Below are 18,115 nucleotides of genomic sequence, written 5' to 3' on the forward strand. Positions count from 1 at the left end.
GGCCATTTCCCCAAAACATTTAACTTGTAATAGTCTGGATTTTCAAATCACCCATATAGAACATTTCTTCTAGCTTTGCTTGTTAAATAGATTAGCATCCCTAAACTTAAAAAAATTTTTTTTAATTCTTCACAGAAAATAAAAGTATTGATTATATAATACGTAGCCTATTTTACTAATGATTATGTCTCAGCTTGTATTCCAAATATGTAATATGGCTTATGTATAAGTAAAAATCCCCTTTTCTTATAATTTGCCTCTGTAGCTCAAGAACTAAGGCTGCTAACACAGCACATACAATTTGACTTAATTTATCTAAATGCACAGTTGTAAATGGTGGATAAAAAGCACTTCTTATATGCCAGAAGCTATTCTAAATCCTATTAAATATTAACCATTTAATCCTCACATCAACCTAGGAGGTAGGTACTATTACCCCCATTTTACAGACATATAGAGGTAAGGAAAGGTTAAGGAACTTTCTCAAAAACACACATAATCAATGGCAGAGCCACGACTGAACCCCAGCAGCAGTCTGGCTTCTGATCCTATGCTCTTAACCATGAGCCTATACTGGTTCTCCTAATCTCTATTTCACAAAGTACTATGGGTAGGAGAAAGACCATGTGCTTTGGAATTAGAGTTATTAAGCCCTTTATATCTGTATGATTTAAACATTCTAAATCTAAACATTAGATTTAGAATCTAAACATTCTAAATCCATTTTTCTCATGTGCATAACGGGGATAAATGGGTTGCATTTTTATTTTTATGAATATTAAATAAAAACATGAATAAAAAACACCCTGTATAATGCTGACCCATAATCAATATCTATTCGTGTTTTATCTTTTCCCCAAAGGCAGATTTTTTATTAATGCCAGTGAAGCTTAAGCTTCAGAGTCCTTCACTTTCGCAGCCCAACCCAAGAACAATGTGCCTAATTGCATATTCATAACTCGTCTTCCTTTTCTTAAAAGAGGGCCTCCAAATTGTATGACCCTCAGACACCAACAAAACCTGGACCTACCTCTGCTCTTTCCATTAATTATCTCAACACTAAAGCAAGCCCAACGGGTTCCAGTCTGGGTAAGAGGGAGTAAACATACTCCACCTTGTCTGTGCCACTAAATGTAGCTATAAAATCTGGACAGAATATATGCCACAGCTATCTAAGTAGCAGGAAAATAATGGAAGAACAACAAATTCTTAAGTACCATCTTCTCCATTCTCTCATGTGCTGGACTTTTAGCATTTCTGTGGTAGCAGAGAGACGCAGCAAAAACAGGAACCAAAAGGAACAAAAAATCTCAATAAGGGGAACCTTCATCTCTGATTGGTTCCCAGAGGGTGGGGCAAACCCACCTCTTTATCCTCCCACCACTTACTCCCAGACACGGGTACAATCATGGGACGTGCACAGTAAGACCATGGTAACTAAAGCCCCAGCTTTCCAACCAGAGAATCAAAATGAAAAGTGGGGAACTTCCCTGGCAGTCCAGTGGTTAAGACTTCGCCTTCCAATGCCAGGGGTGTGGGTTCAATCCCTGGTCAGGGAACTAAGACCCCACATGCCTCAGGGCCAAAAAACCAAAACATACAACAGAAGCAATATTGTAACAAATCCAATAAAGACTTAAAAGAAAAAAATGAAAGTGGGAGATGGTAAAGAGGAGTTCTTTATTAACTCTTGGTCTCATCCCAAGCTACACACGCATGGATCTGACCCTAAGCAGTACACAAGGACATTGAGAACTGAACTACTGGATAGAGCACGGCTCAATTCTCAGATTGGCCACTGGGTGGCAAATAAGAAGACAAATCCAAATAACACTGAAAAGGCTTTCAAAACAGAACTGACCTAGAAAACAATTCACAGATATCCAGCTTGAACTTGAATCCTGAACTTAACTGAATCAATTTCCTACTAAAACTAAAATATCACAATTTTCCATAGACTTTATAAAAAAACCCAGAGTCTCATAACAATCAAAACGTCCAGGATAAAACCCAAAGTCAGTCAGTGTATGAAGAAAAAAGAAAAATCTCAACTTGCATAGGAAAAGATAATCAACAGACCCCAATTCTGAAACAACGCAGATGTCAAAATTATTTGACAAAGAGTTTTTTTTTTTTTTTTGCAGTACGCAGGCCTCTCACCTTTGCGGCCTCTCCCGCTGCGGAGCACAGGCTCCGGATGCGCAGGCTCAGCGGCCATGGCTCACGGGCCCAGCCACTCTGCGTCATGTGGGATCCTCCCAGACCGGGGCACGAACCCGTGTCCCCTGCATCTGCAGGCGGACTCTCAACCACTGCGCCACCAGGGAAGCCCCCTTGACAAAGATTTTTTAAATCCTCCAACAAGTGAAGGCAAACACTCTTGAAGATGACAAAAAAAAAAAAAAAAAAAAGGACTTAAAGGTGGTACAGTGCTCTGGAAAACTTTGGATATTCCTCATATAAATATGTGCTTATGATATAAACGTGCAATCCTACTTACTCCTAGGTATTAACCCAGGAGAAATCAATGCATATGTTCACACAAAAATCTCTACATGAATGCTTATGGTGGCTTTATTCATGATTGCCATAAATTGGAAATAACCTGATGGGTAAATAGATGAACTCTAATACCTATATAATGGAATACCACTCAGCAGAAAAAAAGAATGGGCTATTGATGCAACAACTTGGGTGAACCTCAGGTACTACAGTAAGTGAAAAAAGCAAGTCTCAAAAGAGTCAATTTGTATCACATGCTCCAAAAGATAAAACTATTATAATGAAGAAAAAAACAGTGTTGGCAGGAGTTGGGGTTGGGAGAAGGGTATGACTACAAGTAATATAAGAAAAGTTGGAGGGGGAGGAGTGGGACTTTATAAATGTGAACATTGAACTGTTCATAAAATCTATTCATGTTTTAAATAAATAGAGTTATATACACCAAAAGCCAATTTTATTGCCAGTTAATCTAAAAAGTTTAATAAACAAAAAGTTTTAAGCCCAAAGTTTAAAAAAAATAATAAATTGCTGGAGTATTTATGAATAAAAGCATTTGTAAGAAATGAGTAGTATCAATTTACTGATTGAAAGGACATTTGGCCCATTGCACTAAAACCCAGTGGAATCAACTAAACAGCATCAGAACTGAAAATGACTTAGAAAGGTGTAATCTTACCCAATATGCTTCCTGTTCTATTGTATACACAAAACCAAGACCAAAATAGCACATGGAACGAAAATCAAAAACACTGTGTCACTGTCAGTTACCAGGCATCAACTCAGGCCTTCAAACTGAAGGATATCCAAATTACCTGAGGTAAGAATCTCTCTGTCTTTGGAAGACCCATTCCAATGTTAATAATTCCACCTGGAAATTTCAAGCTATGTTCTCCATAATACCATCTTTGCAGTGTTTTCATCTTCTCTACCACATTAAGAAAAAGGTGAGGAAATTTTACTTCCAGAAAGGTGATACAAACATACTTATCCCTAATGCTCTCACTAAATACAACTAAAAACACTAGACACTACATATCAAACAATCATAAGAAGACTCTGAAAGGAGGAAAAAAAGACAAGCTAGCTAGGGACTTCACGACCCAAGGAGCAACACAGTTTTGAGATCCCTGGTTCTTCTTTTCATCCTGTATGTCCTAGACTTGGAACTGAAGAAGCCAGCAACCCAGAAATGCCAATGAGGCGCAGACCAAAAAGTCCCAACAAAGGTCCACTCTCTCCAGCCAAAGGACCAGGAAAGCCTAGCAAGACAGAAAACTTTTAGACAACAACTGTACTACCTGAGACAAACATGACAGAAAAAACTATGGTCCCCAACACCCACAATGGAGGAGTGTGTTAGAAGGACGAGTAGGGAGGTGGGATTTTCATCCTATCAGACAGTAACAAGTCCAAGTCCTCCCTCGCCCCCTCCATATAGAGAGTCAATGGAGATCATGTGCAGACATAAACTTTCACCTCCCACCTAGCAGTAATAATGTTTCCCTCTCTTTCCCCACTTGGGTGGTATCAGAAGAGGCCTAGTGAAGACACATCAGGATTTTGACCACTGCCCAGCAGTAAAGAGGCCACCACTGACCCTGACCCTTGGTGTCAGTGGAGGCCATGCATAAAGCAGTAATGAGACACTCCTGACCCTTCCAGCTGCAGTGGTATCCTCAGAGGCCTACTGACGAATGGGACCTCCCACCTCTGCCCAGAAGTACCAAGGAGTCCCTCTCTACCTTGGATGTCAACGGAGGCCAAGTGCGGAAAACTTGATTTCTCTTCCAACCTGGCAGCAAAAATATGGTGCCATTCCTTCCCCCTGCTACAGCAGTGTCAGAGGAAGTCAGCTAAAACAGGAGGTTTATGTAAGATCCAAAGATTCACAAGATAATGCCCAAAATATCCAGGTTTCAATTGAAAGTCACTTCACATACCAAAAGCAAGACTGTCTCAACTTGAATGAAAAAAAAAAAAAAAACAATTAACAGATGATAAATTAAAGATGAGACGTTAAAATTATCTGACAAAGATTTTGAAGCAGCCATTATTAAAAAAATGTTTCAGTGAGCAGCTGCAAACATACCTGAAACAAATGAAAACATAATATGTCTCAGCAAATAAATAGAAGATATAAAAAAGAACTAAATGGAAATTTTGGAACTGAGAATCACAATAACCAAAATTTAAAACTTAAAGAATGGGCACAAAGGCAGAGTGGAGGTGACAGAGGAAAGGATCAGTGAATTAGAAAAGAAAACAATAGATATTACGCAACTGGAACAAAAGAAAGAAAAATTTCTAAAAATTCTAAACAGAGCCTCAGGGATCTATGAAACAATAACAAAAGTTTAAAATCCATGTTATTGCAATCCAGGAAGGAAGGACAAAAAAGGGTAAGGCTGAGAAAGTGCTCAAGCAAATAACGGTTGAAAACTTTCCAAATCTGGCAAGCAACATATACCAAGATACATCATAATCAAACTAGAAACCATGGAGATGAGAAGGCAGTGGCAATTTTTCAAGTGCTCAAAGAACAGAACTGTCAACCGAGAATCCTCTACCCAGTGAAAATACCCCTCAGGAAGGAAATGAAAATAAAGACATTATCGGATGAAGGAAAACTCAAGAGAATTTTCACCAACAGACCTAACCAAAAAGAGCAGCTAAAGAAATGTAATAAACAAAAAGGAAAAAACAAAAGAAGGAACCTCAGAATATAAAAAAGAAAAAAGAACATAAGCAAAAATATGGGTAAATACAATATGCTTTCCTTCTTCTCTTGACTTTTCTAAATTATTTTTGATGGTTTTAACAAATTATAACAGTGTCTAATACAGTTCTAAATGTATGTAAAGTATTTAAGACACTTATTATAAATGCAGGAAGTAAAGAAAGAGGAAGTAAATGTACTAACTAAAAAGCCAGATTGGCAGTGGGTTAAAAAACATGATCTAACTATATGCTACCAAAAACTCACTTCAAATATAGTGACATAGGTAGGTCAAAGTAAAAGAATGTAAATGGCATATCCTGCAAACATTAATCAAAATAAAGCAAGAATGCTATATTAATCAGAAAAGTAGACTTCAAAGAAAATCACCAGACACAGGGAGAGGGACATTAAGGGCCTCATGATAAAAGGGTCATACCACCAAGAAGATACAGCAATCCTATAATATGTATGTACTAATAACAGATCTATAAAATATGTAAAATAAAAACCTATCGAACTGATATGAGAGTGTGAGACGTCAACAAACCTCTCTCAGGAATTGACTGAATGACTAGAGAGAAAATCAGAATATACAAGATCTCAACAACATCATCAAACTACAGGATCTAATCAACATTTATAGAACACTTGACCCAACAACAGCAGAATACACATTCTTTTTCAAGTGCCCAAGGAATACATACCAAGAAAGACTATATGCTACCCTATAAAACAAGTTCATCAACAAATTTAAAGAAATTAAAATCTTAGGAGTGTGTTCTCTGATCACAATAGAATCAAATTATAAGTCATTAACAAAGATAACAGGAAAACTCCTTAACGCTTGAAAACTAACAATATACTTACACATAATCCATGAATCAAAAGTCTCAAGGGAAATTTTTTTAAAAACACATTGAACTGAAGGAAAATGAAAATACAGCCTAACAAAATTTGTGGAAACTAGCAAAAGCAGTGCTGAGAGGGGAGGCTGTAGCACTCTTGCAGCTTTCTCTTGGAAAAGAAAATCTTCCAAATCAGTAATTTAAATTCCCACCTCAAGAACCTTGAAAAAGATCCAAATAAACCCAAACAAGTAGAAATTAAGGAAATAATAAAGAGATGAAATAAATGAAATTAAAAATAGAAAAATGATTTTGGTATTACCTTGATACCAAAACCAGACAAAGATAGTACCAAAAAGAAAAACTATACAACAATATCCCTCATTAGCACCGATGCAAGAATCCTTAACAAAATATTAGCAAATAGAATTCAACAATATATAAAAAGAATTATATAGCATAACCAGAGATTTATTTCAGGAATGCAAGGATAGTTCGATATTCAAAAATCAATTAATATAATCCACCACATTAACTGGCAAAAAGAGAAATATCATATGATCATATCAATTGATTCAGGAAAAGTACTCAACAAAATTCAACATCCATTCCTGATAAAAATTTTCAGTAAGAGGAATTGAGGAAAATTTCTTCAATGTGATGAAGAGCATCTAAAAATAACGTATAGCTAACATTCTAACACTAAAATATTGAATGCCTGTTTCCTAAGATCAGGGACAACGCAAAAATATCCACTCTCATTACTCTTATTATGTAGTGCTGGTAGTTCTGCCAGTACAGTTAATCAAGGAAAGGAATAAAAGGCATATAATCCTGAAAAGAAGAAATAAAACCATCCCTATTTGCAGATGACATGATTGTCTATATGGAAAATTCCAAGGAATCTATAAAAACAATTTCTAAAATGAGTATGTGAACTTATAAGGTCATAAGTTAAACATACAAAAATCAATTATATTTTTATTTATGAGCAACGAACATATGGCCATCAAAATTAACGTTTTTATATACTAGAAGTAAACATGTAGACACCAAAATTAAAAATACAATAAATACCATTGGATTTCCCTGGCAGTCCAGTGGTTAAGACTCTGCGCTTCTAATGCAGGGGGCACGGGTTCTATCCCTGGCCGGGGAACTAAGATCCCACATGCCGCACGGCACAGCCAAAAAACTAAATAAAAATAAAAATGTAATACCATGTACAGTAGTTTTTAAAATGAAGTAATGAATTGTAAATCTAATAAAATAAAATAAAATATATAAAATATGTAAATAAAATAAAATATATCTAATAAAAATATGTCCAACACACAGACATCCAACACACGGATGCTGAAAAGTACAAAATGCTGATGAAAAAAAATCAAAGATCTAAATAAATGAAGAGATACACTGTGTTCAAGAAATGGAAGACTAAACATAATAAAAATGTAAATTCTCCCCAAACTGATATACAGATTTAACACAATTCCTTTAAAAAAAATTTCCCAGCAAGATTTTTGAAGATGCAGTAGATAGAGACAAGATTAGTCTAGACTTTATACAGAAAGGCAAGCAACTAGAATAGCTAAAACAATTTTGAAAAAGAAGAATGAAATCAGTCTATCTGATTTCAAGACCTAATATATAGCTACAGTAATAATTAAGAATGCATGATATTGCTGGAGGAGCAGACACAATAGATCAATGAAACAGAATAGAGAATAGAGAACCAGAAATAGACCCATATAAATATGCCTACCTTATTTTTGACCAAGGCACAAAAGCAACTCAATAGAGGAAGGTTAGCTTTCAAACCAATGGTGCTGGAGCAACTGGACATCCACAGGTCCATCCAAAGGACCTCAAGCTAAGAAACACATCTTATACAAACATTAACTCACAATGAATCATGAACTTAAATGTCAAACACAAAACTATAAAGAGAAAAAGAGGAAAAAAAAAGTCTTCAGAATGTAGGGCTAGGTAAAGAGTTCTTGGACTTGGACTTGACACCAAAAACACAATCCATAAAAGGAAAAAGTGATAAACTGAACTCCAACAAAATTCAAAACTTTTGCTCTGCCAAAAACCCTATAAAGAAGACGAAAAGGTAAGATATAGATTCGGAAAAAATACATGCCAACCACATATCTGACAACTATTATCTAGAATACATAAAGAACTCTCAAAACACAACAGTAAAAAAAACCCAAACAATCCAATTAGAAAATGAACAAAATTAATGAAAAGACATTTTACCACAGAGTATACAGTTGACCCTTAAACAACACAGGGGTTAGGGGTGCCAACCCCCTCTCCCCACCACACAATCAAAAATTGTGTGTGACTTTACTGTCGACCCTCCGTGGTTTCAACCAACCATAGATTGTGTAGTACTGTGTTAACATATTTACTGAAAAAAAATCAATGTTTCAGTGGACCTGCACAGTTCAAACCCACATTAAGAGTCAACTGTATTGATACACACACTTGCATGAATCTCCAGAGAATTATGCTGAATGAAAATAAGTCAATCTCAAAAGACTATGTACCATACAACCTTATTTCTATAACATTCCTAAAGTGACAAAATTACAAAAATGGGAAACAGATTAGCGGTTGCAAGCAATTATAAAGGGGGAGAGGGCAAGAGGGAAGTGGATGTGACAATAAGAAAGGCAACATGAGGTACCCTCGAGGTGATGGAAACGTTCTACATATTGTCTGTATATATGCTGATACTCTGGCTGTGATATTTTACCATAGTTTTGCAAAAAGTTATCACTGGGGGGAACATGAATAAAAGGTACATGGGATCTCTCCGTATAATTTTTGATAACTGCACATGAATTGACAATTATCTTGAAATTAAAAGTTTAGTTAAAAAACTATAAAGCAATAGTGATACAACAACAACAGCAAACAAAAAGCAGGTGAGAAGTGTGTACTTCTTCATGTTCTCATTCTTGGGGTAAGAGTCTCCTTGCAAGGCCTTGGACTAGGATTACCAAGTCAAATTTACTCTCACTCTACATTCCTCCTTAGCTAACATCATTCATTCTGGAGGTTTCAATTACCTTATGCCATTCTTCTCTTCAGAAGTCCAGCCAACAGATCTGCTTCTCTTGGGGCTGTCCCTGTTTCGGTAGTTGTCACTATATCATCAATGCATCAGATGTTACTGTTAATGTGTGGTTTCCTCTGTCTCACTCTCACACATCTAGTCAATCATAAAAACCATTAATTCAAGTTTCTAAATACATGGTAAATCAGTCCATTTCTTCTCATCTTCACTGCCACCTCCTGGTCTAGGCTACGACTATAACAATCTCTTGACTGACTTCTTCATCCCCATTTGTGCCTCCCTCAAAAGCATCCCTCCTGTAGGAACCAAACTGATCTTTACAAAACATAAATACAAACCCCTCACTCTCTAGCTGAAAATCTTTCAATGTTATCCACTATGCTTGCAGTAATCTCATCAAAGCACACAAGGTACCACATATTCTGGTTTCCACCACAATGATTCCACCCTTCTCGCTCTTTTCTAAAATCCAGTCATACTATTCTTCTAGTTTCTCCTAGACATCCTGCTTTTTCTCACCTCAGGGCCTCTGCATTCCCTCCCACCACTCCCAGCCCAATCTACCTAATTTTCTACTCATCGGATCTTATCTATCACTTCCTCCAAGACAGGTTTTCCTGAACCTTCAGATGAGGATAGGTCCCTTATTGAATAATGAAAGAGATACCTATACAGTACTGTACAACTTCAAATAAATCTAATTAAAGTGTTTTCATAAAAAGAATCAAATAATTCTAAGATTCATACAAAGATAATATCTAAGGTATAAATAATATATTTCAATTCACAAGTCATACATATTTGCTTTGGTGATTTATTTAGGTTAATTTAGACCTACTTGATAAAGACACTTAACATCCATTTTCTTTGGAACTTTCTAAATATGAAATACAATAGTAATAATTCTCCTAGTAAGAAGCTTTGTCATTCATAGTCAAATCTGCGACCGTGATCTCAGATTTCTAGCCTGCAGAACTGTGAGAAATAAATGTTTGTTGTTTACAAGCCACCCAGTCTGTGATACTTTGTCATAGCACCTTGAATTGACTAAGACAGAAAACTGGTACTCAAAGTGTGGTGCTGCTATAACAAATACCTAAGAATGTGAAGTGGCTTTGGAACTGACAGTAATGGGTAGAGGCTGGAAGAGTTTTGAAGTGCATGCTAGAAAAAGCCTACTTTACAGTGAACAGACCATTAAAAGCTATTCTAGTGAGGGCTCAAAAGAAGAGCTGCAGAGAAAGCCTCAGTCTTGCCTAAAGAACACCTAAGTGGCCTTGAACAGAATGTTGGTGGAAAGATGGACAGTGAAGGCCATTCTGATGAGGTCTCCGATGGAAATGAGGAACATGTTATTGGAAACTGAAGGAAAGGCAATCCTTGTTAAAAAGCAGCAAAGAACGAGGCTAAACTGCCCTCACGTCCTAGTGTTTTGTGGAAAACAGAGCTTGTGGTTCTATCTTGTGCAAGACAGAAATAGCCAACAAAACTGGCTATCTGGCTGAACCTTTTTCTAAGCAAAGTGTTGAAGGTACCATCTGGCTTCCCTCGAATGTTATAGTAAAACGTGAAGAAGAAAGAGATGACTTAAAGACAGAATTTGCAATCAAAAGGGAAGCAGAAATTTAAAATTTGGGAAACTCTCAGCTTATCCATATTACAAAAAATAAGCAAGCATGTTTGGGAAAGACCACTAAGGGTGTGGCCAAAAGACCTTTTGATGAGAAGATGAGTATGCATATGAACCAGGGGTTTAATCAGCCACCCCAGCAAGAAAACTGCAATTTGAACTCGAGGGGAAGGAGACAGGAACAAATGAAGGTTGGCTGTCAGACTTCTTGAAATTCATAGACGGGAACCATAGAGCTATTCTGCTTCAAATGTGTGATATTCAGCACGAGGTAATTCAGAGATCATCAGGGCTTCCGGCTCAGTTTCAAAAGTGGGGAGGGCATAACCTGGGTTTCAACAGGCCAGAAGACTCCCACCCAAAGCCATGGGAGACAGACCCCTCCCCGGCAGAGCTGTGGGGAAGTGGCTATCTTCATCTAGATTTCAAGGGAAGGAGCCACTTGGAGGCACAAGACCCAAGCAGAAGGCACCACAGCAAGGGCAAGGCCACCAGAGACCTCACCAGGGCAGTGCCCAGCAGAGCTGTGAGGGCGGGGCTGCAGGTCCCTACAACTCCAAACCAGCAGAGCCACGGGTGTACCATTCCCACCCTGGAGAGAGCCTGTGGGACTGCACCCAGCAAAGCCCTGGGGGCAGGGACGCTCTAGTGTGTCCAGAAAGTGGGGCTCCTGCCTCAGTGGGCCTGGCAGGCAGAGCATCAAATTAAAGAAGATTATTCTTGAGCCTTAAGATTTGATGCTGTTTGCCCTGTTGGGTTCTGACTTGCTTAGGAACTATCACCCCCTTGTTTCCTACTTCTCCTTCTTAGAATGGGAGTGTTTAACGCTATGCCTGTACTACCATTACAATCTGGAAGCACATGATTTGTTTGATTTCACAGGTTCACAGCTAAAGGGGAATTTGTCTCAGGATGAACCATCCCTTGAGTCTTACCCATACCTGATACAGATGATATTTATTTATTTAATTTATTTTTTGCAGTACGCGGGCCTCTCACCTTTGTGGCCTCTCCCATTGCGGAGCACAGGCTCCGGACGCGCAGGCCCAGCGGCCATGGCTCACGGGCCCAGCCGCTCCGCAGCATGTGGGATCCTCCCAGACCGGGGCACGAACCCGTGTCCCCTGCATCGGCAGGTGGACTCTCAACCACTGCGCCACCAGGGAAGTCCCACAGATGATATTTAGATGAGACTTTTGAGTCAACCGTGGAACCAGTTAAGATGCTGGGACTACTGGGATGGTGTGAGTGCCTTCTGCACGTAACAAGTTCATGAATTCTGCGGGGCCAGCAGCAGGATGCTCTGGTCTAAATGCTTGTGTCCCGCTCCCGCAAATACATGTGCTGAAATCCTAATACCCAACGTGATAGTATTAGGAGGTGGAGCGTTTATAAGGTGCTTAGGTCATGAGGATGGAGTCTACATGAACGGGATTACTGCCCTTTAACTGGCCATTCTGTCATGTGAGGATACAAGAAGTCTGGGATCCAGAAGAGGGCCTTCACCTGGCCAGGCTGACACCCTGATCTCAGGCTTCCAACCTCCAGGACTATGAGAAATAAATGTTTTTTTGTTTATAAGCCACCCAGTCTGTGGTAGTGTGTTATAGCCACCTGAACAGACTAAGACAGACTTACTCATTATGAATAATTTAGCAACCAGTGCACTATTTTCTGGCAATTTTTCTTTGCCATTTTATGGGCTTTAAGGGTAACTTCATACATACATACACACACACACACACACACTTTGTTAGAGTTGTTAAGTTTACTGTGTAAAAAGCAACACGTGCTTTGTAAATAAATACTAAAAATTGAACTTAAAGTTTAGGTTTCTTTCTGAAGTATTCTTTCTAAAGTTTGATATGTTCGACTTAGTTTCTTAATTGTAAAAACAACAACACCAGAAAAAAACATAGGAAAATGACTGTTGGGATGTGCCATGTAAAAAGAAATTTGTTTGAAGCTTTAGAAAATATGTCTATATGCACTTTCTGAATAGTACCTTAGAGAGGTTAGGGCTTTAGATCTTTACATTTTAAAATTCTACAAGTACTGAATCTGTATTTCCCAATTTCATGTTTATTTTCCAATACCCCATGTTGACTTAAAATTACATATGGACACTTGGTACTGAGTACTACTCTAGAATTAACTAATTCCACTAGTAATCATACCTTCTTCTATTTGTCATATTACAGTTTTCAACTGTGCTTCTGTATAGGTCATGTACACATAGTTCATAGTTCTGTATACATTTATATGTTCATTTCCTGTTAAATACATCTAGTTAAAAGCATCATTATGAAGCATAAAAATAATGAATGGGTCATGAGAATGGATTTCAGAATATAAGATAAGAGTAGCCATGTAAAAATACAACCACTATGTTTTTTTTTTTTTTTTGCTGTACGCGGGCCTCTCACTGCTGTGGCCTCTCCCGTTGCGGAGCACAGGCTCCGGACGCGCAGGCCCAGCGGCCATGGCCCACGGGTCCAGCCACTCCACGGCATGTGGGATTCTCCCAGACCGGGGCACGAACCTGCGTCCCCTGCATCGGCAGGCGGACTCTCAACCACTGCGCCACCAGGGAAGCCCCAACCACTATTAATTGATGTAAAATATGCTTACAAAATAGGAAATAGAACTTGAGACTACTGGGTTTTGCAAAAGAAGCAAGGAATACTCTAAAAGTGCAGCTTCACAGGGTATTAGTGTTTATATTTTACCAGCCTCAGGTTAATAAAACTGGGCTGTTTCCAAACTGTGAAGGAGGACATACACTCAAACCTGTATTAACCAAAAAGCTGGAGGAGTAGCTTCGTTTGACTGACTAAATTTACTTATAAGGCCTTTTTGTTTCAACTACTGCTATTGAAAAACTTTCTAAAATGTATTAAGGAATACTTTCTTGCTTTAGTAAGTACCCTATAGTGAATATAATTAAATCACCAGTGACTGACTGCAAGTCTTATACATTAGGGTCAGCCTTGTGAGCATCAGTATTCATTGGACCCTAATGAAGATGTGCACATTCAGGCTAAATGTATACAGACTGGCCCTAGGCTATTCATTCTTTGAGAGCTCGTCTTTTTAAAAAAAAAAAAAAAAACTGAATTGTTTAAAATCAATATTTCAAAGGGGAGGAAAGGAGCTTATTTTCTTGTAAGTCAAAAACCAGGAAAAATAAACCTGGTTATCTGAGCTTTTACTATATCACTGGAGCTTTCCTAAAGTAATAGGTACTCTTGAAAAATCTGTTCCATTTCAACACTTTTAAGGAAATAAATGCCCAAGGGCAAAGCTGGGGGAAAAGAAAGGTAAACTCCAATTCCTATATAGAGAAGAAAACAATATTGAAGAAAGCTGCGCAATATCCAGGTATTTACTATGTACTAAGTATGCTTAGGTACTAAGTACTCTGCTAAGCACTATGGCTACAGGAAGCCTTTTGTGCCTGGGCCTCAGTTTCTTCACCTGCAAAATTAAAAGTCGAGCTATATATGCCTCTCGTTTAATATATAAAAACTTCCCATGCTGTGATTCATTACGAACAAAGTGATAGTACTCTACTGTGACCCACTGCGTGTATGTGTGGGGTTCAGGGGGTGGTGAAATAACTTTCCAAGGGACCTAGGATGCCTGAACTCCTAAGAACACTATTCTCTACAATTAATTTAGGAATGCTGGCTAGTCATTTTATCCCTCTTTTATTGGGCAGAACAGTAAATTAAGAACAAATAAAGAGCTGATTGGGCTATGTGTTATGGGATTAAATATTAAATATCCCAAAAGAGACAGTGAAGCATCCGTGGAGGCCTTATTTCCTTTCAGTTTTCTTTGAAGTCTTATCCTAAAAGACAAATGGTATCAGCACTTGCAGTTTGATCCACAGAGCACTGGAGTGAACACGAGCAGGGCTGGATTTGGGTTCTAGCCTTGACAGTAGCAAACTGTGTGATCTTAGACAAGTCACCTGCTCATCTGCAAAATATTGTCTTCTATTTGTGTCATTAAACAAGAAAGCCATGACAAATTCAGTGTATTTCCTTTTAAAATAAAGATATTACACAAATAGTTCAGGAGAATGCCCTGGATGTATTTTGATTTTGGAAAGGCATTTGACCAAGTATTGAATACAAACATTAAGACAGACTGCACAGTCAAATGGGTTCCTAACTTTGAACAGCAAGCTCTGAGTAATGAATCAGAAGAAATGCTGGAAAGATGTACTGAATTAACAAGATTAAATTTAACTGTAGATTCAAATGAATGGCCTAGATCACTCTTTAAAATCGCAACTATATGCATATAATAAACTTCTGGCTTTCAGTTTGGATACATCAGTCTCCCTGTGTGGAATAACTGATTCATTGGGTTTTCTTCTTATGTTTCCCAAGTATAAATGTAAACCCTGGTACTACAGTGAAAAAAAATCCACCAAGCATGGAGTAGAAGAGGCCTGACTTAAGTACAGTTCATGTGAAAAAGAACAAAGCTTGAGCTGACTTCGAGCTCAACATGAGTCAACAGTGTGATATGACTGCCAAAAAAGTTAACGTAAGCTTAGCCACGAACAACAGAAGTATAGTGTCCAGAACAAGAGAGTTGCAGCTTTACTGTATTCTCTGCATGCTGTGCTGGATACCACACTTCTAGAATGATAGGCTCCATCCCCAGGACACCCTACTTAGGAGTGATACTGACAAAACAAGCACAATTCCATGACAGGAAGTGACCAGAATGGGAAAGGACCTAGAAAACAAGCCCTCGAGACTGAAAAAACTAAGACTATTTCTCCTGGAAAAGCTAAGTCTTGGGGGAGAGATACTGAATATCTGATGAGCTGCTGGTGACAAAGTTCAGACCTAATAGGACACATAGCAAAGCAGATTTGGTGTCATACAAACAGTACCCAAAACAGAATGGGCTGCTTCAGCATTGGGGACATTCAGGTAATGCAATTGTTGTCAACTCTGGCTACACAACAGAAAACACCTGGGAACAGTTTTAAATCTATCAATGCCCAGGCCCCACCCCTAACCAATTAAATCAGAATCCCTGGGGTTGGGCCTGGGCAATGGTAGGTATTAAAAGCTTTCCAGGGGTTTCTAGCATGCAGCTACACTTAGGAATGACCAAGGTAAATACAGTCAGGGTGGCTACCTGTCTGTGTGTGGTATAGTGTAGAGGGGATTCCTTCTCAGAAGCCTGCATTAGATTTAACTTGTTAACATTATCCTCTATGATCATGAAGATTAGCTCTCTTTGCAAATATCTGAGAAGAAATCAAGTTTAAATGGCACAGTCTCTTAAAGGGAAGAATTTAGGTTGAGTTATAATAGCTAGCCTATCCTATTCGTGAATAACTGCTTTCAGTGATTTAAGCATTACCATCTTTGAGGAAAAGGACAACAGTATCGGCATGTTTACACGTTGATAAATTTAAACAATTTAATTCCAAAGTTTGTAAAATAAATTTAAAATATGCTAACATTCAAGAGTTCTCAAGTTAATTTCATGATAAAATATTCTTAAAATCAAGCAGAAGCTCCCTTGTAGTTTGAATGGTCTCTGCCACTAGTAGCTTATCAGATGTACATGATAAAATGTTATATTTTCCTACTTTAAATATTTTCTAAAATGTTTTATAACATAATAGCCTGGACCAATATACAGTCCTCCGTATTTCCTCCAGTGTTGGTTATATTCTTATTCTTAATCCTACTCTTCTGACCACTGAATAGAGGCATTTATACACATTTCCTAATCTCCTTTGAAAAAGATACATCCAGAGCCTTCTGGTCTTAATATAGGTCAGGCAACTACTGTAGTGGGTGGGGTTATAAGTCTAAATTTTAGTGACCCCCTCCAGATTTTTCCACTTACATATAACACACCCTCTAAACTTTAAAACTTTCACTTTAGGTTACGGTAAGTCATCAACCATTTCCTTTTACTTTCGCATCTGTCAATGCAAAAAGCTCCAAATGATCTGAAGCTTCTTCTAGGCTACTCAAAGTCTCTCTCATTAATCTTTGTCATGTGGTTCTAAATAACGAGAGAGATATAATGAGAGAGATATTAAACAGGATCATCTTGTTTACAGACAACCACCACCAAAAGAGTCTGGAATAACGCCGTGGATTTGACTAGATGGATTCAGGGTGAAGGAGCTTTTCAGGAGTCCTGATGTGGGGACCAAGCATACAGTTAACATTTTACCAATAGCTGGCTAACTGTACCACGTTCCAAGTAATGACTGCCCTTTCCATATCAAAACACTAGAAAGAACTACGACCTTACAACCATCTGAGCAGCTGCTGGGTGGACAGTCTGCTCCACAGCCAACAGTCACCTTTCCATTTTTCAAGCACATACCTCTCACAGAAATGTTTTCAGTGCAGCAGTCTACAGAGCTGGTTATAACACCGGCACGATGTGACAACAAAATTCATGATGATTTTGCTTTTTTAGCCTGCCCCTTTTTTTTTAAATTCTTCCCTCCCCCTTCATCCCGCAAAGAAAACCAAACCAATGATACTTCCACAAAACCTGACTCAGACTTATGAATATAATGCTTTCAGTGAAAGCAGACCAGCTTTATAGGAGAACAGCTTTCATGAGAAGCAGGAAGCTGATCTGAGCAGCAGAGAGCAGGGATGGGGCGGAGCAGAAAGGAACTGAGCTGGGGGGGAGTGAGCACAGACCGTCCTGGCTGCTTCTAGTTACTTATCAACAGTTTCAGCTTATAGCACAGATTTATGAACAGGGTGAGCATCGGTCCTGCCGTACCTTTTCTTTCTTTTACGAATCTCTGTCAATCTGGTAAACTATTACACGGGATAGTGAGGCCTTACAGACTCGCCAGAGCCCAGTTGCAGGGAAATGATGTAAGCTTCCCACCTCCCACCAGCTCCTGCTCTGCCAATCCACCTCTATTCTGACCTGTTAACATCCCCTCCCTCCCCCAGTGCCACTGCCGTGGGGCGCCCCGGGCCCCAGGCTCGCCTGGCTGTGTCCTACTGTGCAGCAGAAAGTATTTGCCAGGGGATAAGGAGCATTTTTGTTTTGAGAAAAGTCTTCAATGAAAAAAGTAAATACCTCTCTATTTAAACAATAATGCTGAGTTGACAAAAGCTAGTCCCCAGTCGCCAGGAGAAATAATATTAAATAGGATGGTGGTAAAGAATGCAATTTAGCAAAAGGCAGCAGAAAGTGTGATGCAGCAATGGGTATAATAATGGGAGTTAGGAGACACCGGTTCTCCTAATACCACCTCGATGACCTTGAACAATTGGCTTAATCTCTCTGGTTTCATTTTCTGT

General features: G+C 38.6%; 1 protein-coding gene across 22 annotated transcripts in view; it reads right to left on the reverse strand.

The window, feature by feature from the left end:
* The window catches only part of BBX (BBX high mobility group box domain containing), a 279,480-nt gene that overhangs the window by 185,716 nt on the left and 75,649 nt on the right, over positions 1 to 18,115 (reverse strand). For 5 of the 22 annotated variants that reach the window (XM_067738980.1, XM_067738988.1, XM_067738985.1 and 2 more), the window contains exon 3: positions 9,150 to 9,227. The exons of 12 other annotated variants lie outside the window; for them this stretch is intronic. The gene's annotated coding sequence lies outside the window, so the exon portion shown is untranslated. Of the gene's footprint in view, positions 1 to 9,149; positions 9,228 to 17,168; positions 17,420 to 17,582; positions 17,656 to 18,115 lie in introns of those variants that run through there. 5 more of the 22 variants (XM_067738997.1, XM_067738983.1, XM_067738992.1 and 2 more) reach the window with 3 other exon arrangements.

Source organism: Pseudorca crassidens, chromosome 5 (assembly GCF_039906515.1).
Source record: "Pseudorca crassidens isolate mPseCra1 chromosome 5, mPseCra1.hap1, whole genome shotgun sequence".
In the NCBI taxonomy this organism is placed as follows: Eukaryota; Metazoa; Chordata; class Mammalia; order Artiodactyla; family Delphinidae; genus Pseudorca; species Pseudorca crassidens.